The sequence below is a fragment of the Zingiber officinale genome, chromosome 7B (genome assembly GCF_018446385.1).
Source record: "Zingiber officinale cultivar Zhangliang chromosome 7B, Zo_v1.1, whole genome shotgun sequence".
In the NCBI taxonomy this organism is placed as follows: domain Eukaryota; kingdom Viridiplantae; phylum Streptophyta; class Magnoliopsida; order Zingiberales; family Zingiberaceae; genus Zingiber; species Zingiber officinale.
In genome coordinates this window covers 31,969,456-31,983,149 of record NC_055999.1, presented here as the reverse complement: position 1 = coordinate 31,983,149, position 13,694 = coordinate 31,969,456, and the positions used below count along the sequence as shown (strand labels likewise).

At 39.1% G+C, this 13,694-nt stretch overlaps 1 non-coding gene across 1 annotated transcript; it reads right to left on the bottom strand.

The window, feature by feature from the left end:
• Positions 1-6,660: 6,660 nt before the first annotated feature.
• Positions 6,661-6,766, bottom strand: LOC122007430. Its single transcript, XR_006118928.1, has one exon. It is a non-coding gene; the product is annotated as a small nucleolar RNA R71 (small nucleolar RNA).
• Between the last annotated feature and the right edge of the window lie 6,928 nt (positions 6,767-13,694).

Sequence of the window (13,694 nt, the reverse complement as noted above, 5' to 3'; positions counted from 1 at the left end):
ATCGATCAACCGATCGATTGAACCGTAGTCCAATCGATCAATTGATCGATTGGATGTGTGCCGCGAAGAAGATTTAGCCCAATTGATTAGTTGATCGATTGGGAGTAATTATTGTGAGCACAAAACCTTTCCCAATCGATCAGCAGATCGATTGGGCACCTCTAATTGATCGATCGATCGATTGGGGAGCTGGAAATTACGCGATAGAGGCTGAATCGATCAGACAATCGATTCAGGCATTTTCCAGTAAGCATAGAGGTACTCTGAATCGATCAGCCAATTGATTCACAGCCTCCCCATTCGATTGAGAGCCATCCAATCAATTGGGATCCCACCATTGCGTAGGTTATAGCCATTGGCGAGCGTGTTCTTTAGTGCATCCTTCTCCAGCAACTACAGTGCATCTCAGCGACGATTCACGAGCTCTCTCCACACTTTCACAGCCAGTTCTTGAAGGCTCTTGGAGACAAGTGTAGTTACACTTCCAAGGTTCAAGAGGCAACAACAAGCAACAAGTAAGCAAGAAGAAAGTCTTTCCATTTGTATCTTTTGTATTTTCTTCTTGTGGGTGTTGTATATTGTTGGGTGAGTTTGTACGATGCTTCTCCACCTCTGGTTGTGACCGAGAAGGAGTGTTTTTATTAGTGGAGAGCGCGTCATGTGTGGATCCTTGGATTAGTCAGCTCTTCTTGAGGTGGATATCAAGTAAATCCTTTGTGTTAGCGTTGTAAGTTTGCTTCGAGTACATTCCACTGCATATCATCATCAAAAAAGCAAGTAATGAGAGCGCACGGAGCTATTTATCCCCCTCTAGCATATTTTGACCCTAACAAGTTGTATTAGAGCAAGGTATTTCTTCACTGAAATCATCGCCGGAAAGGGAAAGAAGTTAGAGGGCGAAGAAGTTGAAGCAATTTCATCAAGTCGAAGACTTCATCAAAAGCTTAACTTCAAAATGGAATTCCGAGATGGACTCGGATTTGACACAAGGGTGCCTCCACCATTCATAATGATGAGCTTTGATTCTTGGAAATCAAGAATTGAAAATTTCTTGATGATGGAGATAGAGCAATGGTTTGCTTTCATGGAAGGCTTCGAAGCTACAAAAGATTCGAAAGACAAAATTCTCAAGAAAAGCAAATGGAGCAAGGAACAAATTCAAAGGTGCGAGGCAAATGACAAGGTAACTAAGTTATTGGTTAGTCTATTGCCAAGCACAATCGTTTGCAAAATTGGAGAATATAAGGAAGTAAATAAACTTTGGAGCAAATTGGCCAAGCTTCATGAATAACTGTAATGACCCGACCCATTTGGCGGCCCATTTGGCAACCCTCGGGTCGTCGACCGTCGACCATCGACCATGCCGTTACTCACTAGAACTTTCCACCCCTGGCCAATGGATTTTTGCCTCCCCCAGGATTCGAACTCTAGACCTCCAGGCTTAAGTACCTAGAGTTTATGAATCCTGGTAGCCAAGTGAGCGCCGCTTGGATACCAGGATTCATAAACTCTAGGTACTTAAGCCTGGAGGTCTAGAGTTCGAATCCTGGGGGAGGAAAAAATCCACTGGCCAGGGGTGGAAAGTCCTAGTGAGTAACGGCACGACAAACGGTTGACAGTCGACGACCCGAGGGTCGCCAAATGGCCCGCCAAATGGGCTGAGTCGTTACAATAAAAATGCGCCTTTTTATTGTAACGACTCAGCCCATTTGGCGGGCCATTTGGCACCTCGAATCATCGAGCCGTCTGCGTCTTGTTACTCAGATTTTTCCACCACGGCGATGGATTTTCCTCCCAGTTCGAACTCTAGACCTCTAGGCTTAAGTACTAGAGTTTATGAATCCTGGTAGCCAAGTGAGCGACGCTCACTTGGTTACTAGGATTCATAAACTCTAGTACTTAAGCCTAGAGGTCTAGAGTTCGAATCCTAGGGGAGGCAAAAATCCACTGGCCAGGGGTGGAAAGTCCTAGTGAGTAACGGCACGGCCGATGGTCGATGACCCGAGGGTTGCCAAATGGGCCGCCAAATGGGCTGGGTCGTTACAATAACCCTCTATTGTACCAACTCAAGAGAAATTCAAAGAGGGCAACTTATTGGAGCAAGACCAAGAGAAGAAGGACTCGGAGTTTAAGAGATGCTCAACATCCGAAGAAGAAGTCCAAGAAGCTTCATCTTCAACAGAATGCAACGAAAAGGGCAAAGAGGGAGCATACTCTTTGTTCCATGTACAAGATCAAGATGAAGAAGCCTCCACCTTAAGGATTGAGGGTGAGCAACCTTCATTGACACCGGATCAAGAAGAAAGAGAAGCTTCTACTTCCGAGTTAAGAGAAGAAGAAGATGGGGCAACCTCCACAACACAAGCAAAATCAAATGGAGGATCAAGTGCCATCCCTACACGTGAAGGTATAACTAGTTCAATTAAAAATAAAAATTATATTATATGCTTTGAGTATAGGGAACATGGGCATTACAAGTGCAAATGCCCTAAGTTGACCAAGAAAAAGAGTCAACCATCACTAAAGGGCAAGGAGAAGCCCAAGGAGATCGCCCCCACAATAAAGAAGAGCAAGGAACACATTGTGTGTTTCTTGTGTCATCAAAAAGGACATTATCGAAGCCAATGTCCAAAGGGGAAGAAGTCGATCAAGCCCAAAAGAGGAAGCACAAGTCAAGGGGGAGCTTCCAAGGTAAAACCCAAGGTATCATTTATTAAGCCTACCCCTTTAAATCATGGTAAAAAGAATGCTAATTCTAGTCTATATCATTTTAATGCAATTTACCATAAAAATAGAAAGCATGATAGCATTAAGGAAAAGCATGTAACTCTTTATGCTAAAACCACCTCACCTAAGGTTAGGAAGGTAGACAACTACTTGGGCAAGAATACTAAGGATAATAGATACAAGCCCAAAAGTAGACATGCTCAAAGATTTAATGACAAACCAAAATCTAGGGATTTATGGGGAGAAAATCAAGTCTTGAGGTCAAGGCTTGATAAAATGAAAAATATCCTAAAAAGGATAGAAAATATTCTAAAAGGGAAAAATGAGCATAACCTAGGTCTAGGAGTACAAAATCCATCCAATGGCCATAGAGGTTTGGGATACAAACCTAAGGCTAAGAAGGATGTAACTTCTTTCCATAGGGTTCCATATAGCTATAAAACCAACTTTAGGTCTAGGGGTCAAGTCAAAAATACATGGGAAGTTACCCCTAGGAGTATCTTTGCAACAACAAATATGACCGACTTCTAAGAAGTCTAAGAAAGTCACTAAGAAGGTCAAAAGGGAAGAAATCCCTAGAGTTGACCTAGAGGAGGTGACCAAGGCTTCTAAGAAGCGTAGGAAGGTCATTAGAAAGGTAACTAGGGAGGTTATCCCTAGTGAGTACCTAGAGCATCCAAGGAGTACCAATAGGTTTTGGGTTCCTAGGAGAATTTTCTCTACCCCTTAGATGGGTTAGAGAGTGCCAACTCAAATTGGAAGGGTAGTTAACCCAACCTTAAAAAGGTTGTCACTTGGAGAGCATTTTCAAGGTTATTGTTAACCTTTGAAAATGTAAAGGACTTATTGTTTACTCTTTGGAAGAGTAAAATGTGCCAAAAATTTGAGAAATTGAACTTAATTTAAATTGACACATTTGAGAAAAGGATAAGAAATGCCAAGTTGGGATTTTGGTATTTTCTTAGGAAGTTAAGGGCAAGTTAGGCCTTAATTTAAAATGTTCACTCTTTGGAAGAGTAAAATGTGCCATAATTTAAGAAATTTGATGTAATTTTCATTAGCACAAGAAGGAAAAGAATAAAATCAATGCCAAGTTGGGTTTTGACATTTTCTTGAAGGAAATAGGGGTAATCTAGGCTTAATTTTAGGTTTAGCTAAGGTTAAGGATACTTAGATAGGTAATCTAGGTATATTTTATTTATGCTAATTTTTTATGATTGTTTGCCCATCATATGCCATGACATCATATTTTGTATTCATGCTTATTATGAAAAACAAAAAAAATACCATGTCATGACATACATACATCATATAGTTATAGTAATATTTTTTTGAAAATTATTTCTTTTTGATGTATGCCATATATCATCATGAATTATTTTAATTTCCTTGCAATTAAGGACAAATTACATTACTAACAAGTGACATCTTGGGTGGATTTCAAAATTTCTAAAATGTCTAGATAGATATTGATGTGTGTAGATTATATACACTTTTAAGCATGTTTGGACGTACATTCACATACTTTGAGCATACTTTATCTATACATTTTCGTACTTTCAGCTTTCCTTTTAGCATATTTACTCTTTTTGTTCGGAGATATGCTTTTGTGCATTTTCTGTATACAGGGGTCGAATTTGGTGAAGGATTCATGTTCGAGGCCAAATCTACAAGCGAAGCTAGAGAGGAAGGCGCTGTACCTGAACCTCACATGGCCCTACCATGGGGGGTTGCCCAGGCCGTGTGGAGATCCTTGGTCGTGTGGTTGCAGCAGAAAAGGAAGTGGCCTCGGCCGTGTGAACCTCACACGACCGTGCCAAGATTTGAAGCCAAAAGAAGCCTCGGTCGTGTACACCACACGGACGTGCAAAGTTTCCAGAGACCAAGAAGGCCCTGGCCGTGTGCATCACATGACCGTGCAAGGTTTCCAGAGGCAAAGGCAATGTAGGCCATGTAGATCTACACAACCATGCAAAGGGAGTTGTGGAAGAAGCATGTCACGGCCGTGTATCACACACGGTCGTGTAAGGTAGGCAGAGAAGGGAGTGGCCTTGGCCGTGCGAACCTCAAATGGCCGTGCCTCGCGGTCGTGTGGCGCCCAAACCTCCCCTCTATATAAGGCCTCCTTCATGAATTCAAGGGGGATCTTCTCCCTTTTGGGGGAAATCAAGATTTGGGGCGTTCCTCCACCATCTTGGAGGGATTTTCTGGCGATCTAAGGGCGGATCTTCAACGTTTCGACTCCAAGATTGTGGATCAGATCCGGAGACGGTTCTTCATCATAGATAAGCTTTCTTTCTTCCTTTTCTTGGATTTGGGATCAAGAATGCTTGTAATTTTCTTCTTTTCGGATTTCTTTCCTCATTCTATGTAGTAGATTTCTTTGTTCTAGGATGGAGGGAGTAATTGTAAGGATGATTTGATGTAAAACTCTTGTGAATTTGCCAATTTCCTATTTATATGATTTTGCCCTGTTTGTATCCATTTGATCTTGTGTGGATTGTTGTATTTGGACCTAATTACCATGCTTGGTTGAATATTTGAATATCTTTTGGATCTTGTAGAGATTATTTCTCATTCAATTTTCCGAGGGACGTTCGTGACAGGAACATTCCAGTGTAAGGACGTTTGAGGAATGATCTTGAGGGTGAAATAGGGTTATTTAAGGGGGTAGGATATATTGTATGTGTTTATATATTATATCTTGATGCGGTTGAGGAGTGATGAATTCTATGTTGATTATCCGAGGGACGCACGTGACAGGCAAGCCCGTGTAAGGACAACATAGATTCATTCCTAATTAATCACGTTTAGGTATATATTTCAGTCCTAGGCCGGTTGTCTATTGCAAGAGGGAACCGACAACCTTCTACAAATGATGGTCAATTGAGGAATAAGATTTGGTAGATCATTTACATTGAAGAACCTTACAAAGAAATCATAACTCCTAGAACATCCCTTTTATCAAAGCCCTTATTCTTGTTTGTTATTCTTTTATCTCTATGTTTTTCTTTGCATAGTTGCATTTAGCTTTTGATAATCAATTGATTAGCTATTTAGCTAATTCGCGTTGATAAATCTTTAGTGGTTATTCCAGTCCTTGTGGATACGATATCTTATATTATTACTTATGACATTTCCGTACATTTGCGGAGGGTTAACAAGTTTTTGGCGCCGTTGCTGGGGACTGCGCTATAACATTAGAGATTATCAATTGAGTTATACTAAACATAACTTTTCTTTTCTTTTCATTTGCATAGTTGAAACTAATCTTTAGAATTCTGTTTTTCTTGTATATCTTTCTACTTCTTGAAAATTCATTTTGTTGCAATTCTAATTCTAATCCTAACTTTGTATTCTTGATTTCTAGCATTTAGCATATGAATTATTCTAGACATTTTTCTTTTTCCTTTTGTCTTTTCTTTCTTGTTTTCATTATGCACTTTCTTTCTTGCAATTTAAATTCTACATTTTCTTTCTTACTTTTCATATTACATTTTATTTCTTGTCTTTGATTCTTCATTTTATAATTTTTTTCTTGAATATCCATGAGCACTATCATGTCAAGCAGGTCCATGAGAAATTTTTCTACACCCTTTTCTGCAAGATTTTTATCTCCCATTGTGCAACCTCAAATTGAAGAAGAAAGTTTCCAACTAGACTCAGAGTTAATTTTTATGATACAAGGTCACAAATTTGGAGGAGAAGTATTAAAAAGTCCTTATCTGCATCTTGAAACATTTTTAGAGATTTGTGATATGGTGAAATGTGAAGGAGTGTCAGCAGATGCAGTTCGATTGATGACATTTCCTTTCAGTATCAAGGATAAAGCAAGGACTTGGCTATATTCTCTCCATCCTCAAAGTATCACAAGTTGGGAGCAATTGGAGAAGCAATTTCTAAATCATTTTTTCCCTCCAAATATAATAGTGTATACGAGGAATCGCATAACAAATTTTGCTCAGCCATATGGAGAATCATTGCTTGAAGCATGGGATAGATTCAAGAGTCTTCAAAGACAGTGCTCTCATCATGGTTTTGAAAAATGGTTGATTCTGCACATATTCTATAAGGGAATTTCTTTCTCAGACAAGAGTTTATTAGATTCATCAGCTGGAGGTTCTTTTATGGACAAAAGTGTAGATGAAGCATATATGTTAATTGATCAAGTGACATTGAACCTCCATGAATGGACGAACATAAGTTGGATGAAATCTCCCTCAAACATTCAAGAAGTACAAGCCATAAATGCTATAGAGTCTGTCAAGCAAATTGTAACTCAACCATCTATGAGTTTTGAAAATCACAAGTCATAGAACGGAGAGTTCAAACATTTGGGGGCAAAGATTGTAAGTATTGTTTCAAAATGGTTTAAAGAAGATCTCTCTCCTTCGCAGATAAGATCTAGTGAAAAGTGTGATTATGTTGGGTTGAGAATTGGAAAAAATCATGAAGAACTTCTAAAGAAGGACATGTTTAGAATTGAGGAGAAGAACAATAGAAGATCACATGAACTCAGTTCCATTATTCTAGGAGGTTCCCAAATGCCACAAGTACCTTTCCCTCAACGATTGATCATACCAACACTAGATAAGCAAGTTGAATCTCCTCCACAAGCTAAAAGGGAATATGGGAAATTAGAAGTACCTTTCCCAAGACCTTCACTAAGGGTTCCTTTTCCACAAAGGTTAGTGGGGGTCAATGAAAACTATGACTTTAAAAAATTCTGTGACACTGGTAAGGTTGAGTGCAGATTTTTGAATTTGTATAAAGATGAAGACTCTTCAGATGAGGATTGTGAAGATAATGCAGTGGTAAATAAGTTTTCAAATCTACCTCCAAATTTTATAGGGTGTTGTAGTGACATTAAATTTTCAGATTATGAATATGATGTGGTAGATCAATTTAAAACTGCAAGTGAAGTTATTGATCCTCCTATAGTTGATTCTCCTATTGAGGATATTGATGTGGGTTTGTTTTTTGATGTTTGTGTTGATGATGTTGATATGGAACAATGTGTAGGGAGCTGTGTTGTGAAAGCATCATCTCAAGAATCACCTCCTTTGTCCACACAATCCTTAGATGTTGTAAGAGTTGCAAGGATTGAGCATGTTGTGGACCAATGTGTAGGGACTCATGTAGATATGGTTGAGTCTCAAGAATCACCATCTTTGATATCGCCAACACTTGAGCCAGAGCCAAAACCATCATTTGATTCAGAGGAAATCACATCCACATGTTTAGAAATATCAGGTATTTCTCAGCAAAGCAAGGTTAGTATTTCTTGTGATCTTTTGGAAAATTTTATTGAGGTACCTATTATTGACTTTGTTGCATGTGATTCAGTTTTTATTTCTTATTCTGCTTATCTTAATATAGTTATGGTTCTATCTTATCTAATATGTTTGTGGGAGATTTGTATTTTCTTTGCATGTGCATATTTCACTTGGGCTAATGATTGGAAGCTCAATCTGAACCTTCTTCGACCACCCGAAAGAACTTCAAAGAAGACGAAGATGGAGAGAGCGTTACTTCACTTTTTAATGCAAATGTTGAAAGCTCCCACCAAAATAAGAACCCTTGGTAGGAGGGTGATAAAATATCTTACCCCTCTAAGAGCAAGATTTAGATGAATCTAATGAGGTGGTCGAGCTAATGACCTTAAACAAGCGCTTCTTGGGAGGCAACCCAAGTTCAATCTTGTTTCCATTTTCTAGTTTCTTTTTAGTTTCATTTCTTTCCTTATAATAAACTTGTATCCTCTACTTAATTTTTCTTGTCTATCTTATTTTTGTAGATTTCAAAGTTGTGGAGGAATGTGAGAATTGGATAGAGGAGTATCTTTAAAAATATGAATGCCAACCATTTGGAGCTCATCACTTGGTAACTTCTATAAACATCATAAATCTCCTCCATATATCATTTCTAGTTTTCATTGGGACAATGAAAAGTTTAAGTCTAGGGGAATGCATTAGATGCATTTGATTTGCTTTGTTTGTTTTTTGTTTTTTGCTTATGTCTTGCATTTTGTTTTGATTTTTCGTGGCATACATCTTGAGAACATCAAACTTCACTTATATGCTTTCTTATCTTCAAGTTAAAATGTTAGCACGTTCATTATCTAGATTCATGATGTTCAAATGATGATAGTAGCATGCTTAATGTACCTCTTTTCTCTATCTTGAGTAGCATGAAATAAGATAAGTATCATATGGAGATGAATTTTAATTTTGGCTTGACCTTAAGAATCTTATCTTCACTTCACTTCTACTTGATGCTTGAATGGTTGATATCATTGAAATAGTCATGATTCATCTTGTTTGTTTAGTACTTGGTTTCCATGGTGATTTCTCAAACTTCATTTTGGTTACTGGATGAGGCTCAAGTCATGTAAGCTCATTTGGAAAAATTAAAATATCTCAACATTTGTGCTAAAAGTACATTTGTAAATAAGTTTTGCATAATGCAAGTACTTATGAAAAAAAATAGGAAAAAGTGAATAAGGGATATAAAAAATAGTTTTCATGAGTGGAATCTACCAAGTCACCCCTTTGAGACCGAGTTAGGTTACTGGGGAAATGACTACTTAGCTTCTCTTAAGATTGAGCACGCCTTTGCAACCTTGGGTTGATTGAGAAATATGAACCAATTGTGTGGCAAGTAAGTGCCTATCACTGGTTATTTGTCTATCACCGGAAACATTAGGAATTCAAATTTGATGACGACTTGACTAGGTCATAGATTGAAACTTGAAGATTTTTGAGTTACCTTGCACTGTGCAAAAGAAACTTATCCTTGAGCCATACTTAACGTGTTTCCATGATCATGTTTGTTAATGAAACTTTTTGATAGAGTTAGGAGAATGCATTAGGGATATGAGAGCATTGTAAAACATATGAATTTAGATTACGGCATTTTTCTTGAGGACAAGCAAAGATTTAAGTCTGGGGGTGTGATGTGTGTAGATTATATACACTTTTAAGCATGTTTGGACACACATTCACATACTTTGAGCATGCTTTATCCATACATTTTCGTACTTCCAGCTTTCCTTTTAGCATATTTACTCTTTTTGTTCAGAGATATGCTTTTGTGCATTTTCTGTATACAGGGGTCAAATTTGGTGAAGGATTCATGTTCGAGGCCAAATCTACAAGCGAAGCTAGAGAGGAAGGCGCTGTACCTGAACCTCACATGGCCCTACCATGGGTGGTTGCCCAGGCCGTGTGGAGATCCTTGGTCGTGTGGTTGCAGCAGAAAAGGAAGTGGCCTCTGCCGTGTGAAACTCACACGACCGTGCCAAGATTTGAAGCAAAAAGAAGCCTCGGTCGTGTACACCACACGGACGTGCAAAGTTTCCAGAGACCAAGAAGGCCCTGGCCGTGTGCATCACATGACCGTGCAAGGTTTCCAGAGGCAAAGGCAATGCAGGCCATGTAGATCTACACAACCATGCAAAGGGAGTTGTGGAAGAAGCATGTCACGACCGTGTATTCCACGTCACGGCCGTGTATCACACACGACCGTGTAAGGTAGGCAGAGAAGGGAGTGGCCTTGGCCGTGTGAACCTCAAACGGCCATGCCTCGGGGCCGTGTGGCACCCAAACCTCCCCTCTATATAAGGCCTCCTTCATGAATTCATGGGGGATCTTCTCCCTTTTGGGGGAAATCAAGATTTGGAGCGTTCCTCCACCATCTTGGAGGGATTTCTCGGCGATCTAAGGGCGGATCTTCAATGCTTCGACTCCAAGATTGTGGATCGGATCCGGAGACGGTTCTTCATTATAGATAAGCTTTCTTTCTTCCTTTTCTTGGATTTGGGATCAAGAATACTTGTAATTTTCTTCTCTTCGGATTTCTTTCCTCATTCTATGGAGTAGATTTCTTTGTTCTAGGATGTAGGGAGTAATTGTAAGGATGATTTGATATAAAACTCTTGTGGATTTGCCAATTTCCTATTTCTATGATTTTGCCCTGTTTGTATCCATTTGATCTTGTGTGGATTGTTGTGTTTGGACCTAATTACCATGCATGGTTGAATATTTGAATATCTTGTGGAACTTGTAGAGATTGTTTCTCATTCGATTTTTTGAGGGACGTTTGTGACAGGAACATGCCCATGTAAGGACGTTTGAGAAATGATCTTGAGGATGAAATAGGGTTATTCAAGGGGGTAGGATAGATTGTATATGTTCATATATTATATCTTGATGCAATTGAGGAGTGATGAATTCTATGTTGGTTATCCGAGGGATGCACGTGACAAGCAAGCCCGTGTAAGGACAACATAGATTCATTCCTAATTGATCACGTTTAGGTATAGATTTCAGTCCTAGGCTGGTTGTCTATTGCAAGAGGGAACCGACAACCTTCTACAAATGATGGTCAATTGAGGAATAAGATTTGGTAGATCATTATATTGAAAAATCTTACACAGAAACCATAAATCCTAGAACATCCCTTTTATCAAAGCCCTTATTCTTGTTTGTTATTCTTTCATCTCTATGTTTTTCTTTGCATAGTTGCATTTAGCTTTTGATAATCAATTGATTAGCTGTTTAGCTAATTCGCATTGATAAATCTTTAGTGGTTATTCCAGTCCGTGTGCATACGATATCTTTTATTATTACTTTCGATATTTCCGTACACTTGCGGAGGGTCAACAGATATGCATGATCCCTAGTTTAGGGCAAAATCAAAATCTGCATCTCACAAAGACTATAAGGTGACTTGTATGTGTTTTAGTGCACATTAAATACAAGTGAGATGTTAGGATGATGAGCAAGACTCAAGATGTTGATTCAGTGCATTTTTTTTAGGCTTGATTGTTGGATTTTTCAAGCCGCGAAAACCGCTTTTTCGCATCGCGGAAACCCCGAAACCCCCATGCCACTGGATCCGTACGAAGTAAAATAAAACAAAATTTACGAGTACGAGTTTCTTACATCTAGATCTACATTAGGATAAGATCTTTACCCTTGGTGCGAAGCCCTTCGCGTATCCCACTCTTCCAAGTGATGCCGGATCTCGAGGTTGTCAAGTGTACAACTCTCTAGAAGTATCCACACGAACAAATAGGTGGAGAAACCTAACACAAAGGTGTGCTAGCACCTTGGTAAAGTTCGGCCAAGAGAGGAGAGGGAGAACAACAAGATGCAAGGAGGAAGATGAAGGAATAAAATGCCTTGAATGAAAAAATGAATTTCATTCACAAAAAAAAGTGGTCGGCCACCTCTAGGAGTTGTAACCTCCATTCTCTTTAATGTGGCCATTAAAGAGGGAATTTGTAACCTCCATGAGGTGGCACACACATGTGCCAACTATGATGATGTGGCATATCATCATTAGTCCTCCTAATGCCAACTCACAAATGAGGTGGCAAATAGTCAAGTCAAACTTGACTCTTCCTCTTCCTCTCAAGTCAAGTCAAACTTGACCAAATCTCTCTCATGGTTGATCAAATCCAACCATTTGATTCAAGTCAATTTAATATAATGAATCTAATTCAATTAATTAAATTGATTCAACGAGTCATAATCTAAATTAGACTCATTGAAAACATGAATCAACTCGAGTCCAACTCAATTAGCCAAACTTGAATTACTCTTAATCCAATTTTGTTCAATACATGAATCTAATCCTCTTGGTTCATCATATGAACCTAATCTCCATCTAATTGTCCTTAGTGTGTGACCCTATAGGTTCTTGTAACGTTGGCAATGCCCCTAAACCCATTTAGGAGCATAAGTAATGAGCGGTATCTAGCAACACATCATTACTACCCAAGTTACAAGAATGTTGAGATCCAACATCACCTTGTGACTACTAATTGTGACTCCTCACAATATATGACAAGTGTCCTTCTATCCTATACATCTAGATTGATCAATGTGAGGCATAGACCGTGTCATCCTCTGACTAATCTAAATCTTGAACTCCAAGTTGACTCCCTAAATCAAATGAGCTCAATATCTCATATTGACTCATTTGGGCATGGCCATGCACTTCGTGGTCTCACTCTATCAAGAATATCGATGTCACTCCCGTCATATAGGAGGAATGGATCTCATCTACATCACTCACATCCCTCCGCATAATTTGTTACATACCCAGTAATCGCCTTTATAGTCCACCCTGTTACGGGTGACGTTTGACGAAACTAAAGTACATAACTCCTTATGTAGGGATCCATGGTGACTTCAGGTCTAAGGACTAGTAGTCATACTAATAGTCACATGAGAAAGTATATGACACTCATATAAAGATCCATGATACTTTCTCATGGCGGGTCATTCAGTATACATTCTCCAATGCATACCCATGTTTCAACTTGATATCTCTATATCTATGACTTGTGAGATCAAGTCATCGAGTTGACCTACATGCTAGTCTCTTCGCATTAACATTGTCCCTGAATGTTAATACTCGACTAGGAATGATTAAGAGTAGTGTTCCCTATATCATCTCACTATCGGTTCAACTAACCGATTGATATAGGTAAGAATCTTCTACTCAAGGATGCTATTATACTTAGTTGATTTGGCACCAATACAAGTAAGTATAATAACCAAAAACAAATGCCTTTATTTATATAAGAATATGATACAACAAGTCCATAATACAATCATCAAATGATTGGCTCTAGGGCTCTAACTAACAATCTCCCACTGGCACTAGTGCCAATCAGTGTAGGCTCTAACCCCCAATGATCTTGTGTGACCATCATGCTTCCTCTGTGTCAATGCCTTTGTCAAGGAATTTGCGATGTTAGCCTCTGTAGGTACTATGCAAATCTTCACATCTCCTCTCTCGATAATCTCTCGAATGAGATGGAAGCGCCGTAGTATGTGTTTGGTCCGCTGGTGTGAGCGAGGTTCCTTTGCCTGTGCTATAGCTCCATTGTTGTCACAATCGAGCTCAATAGGGTCAGCGATACTAGGAACCACCCCAAGTTCAGTGATGAACTT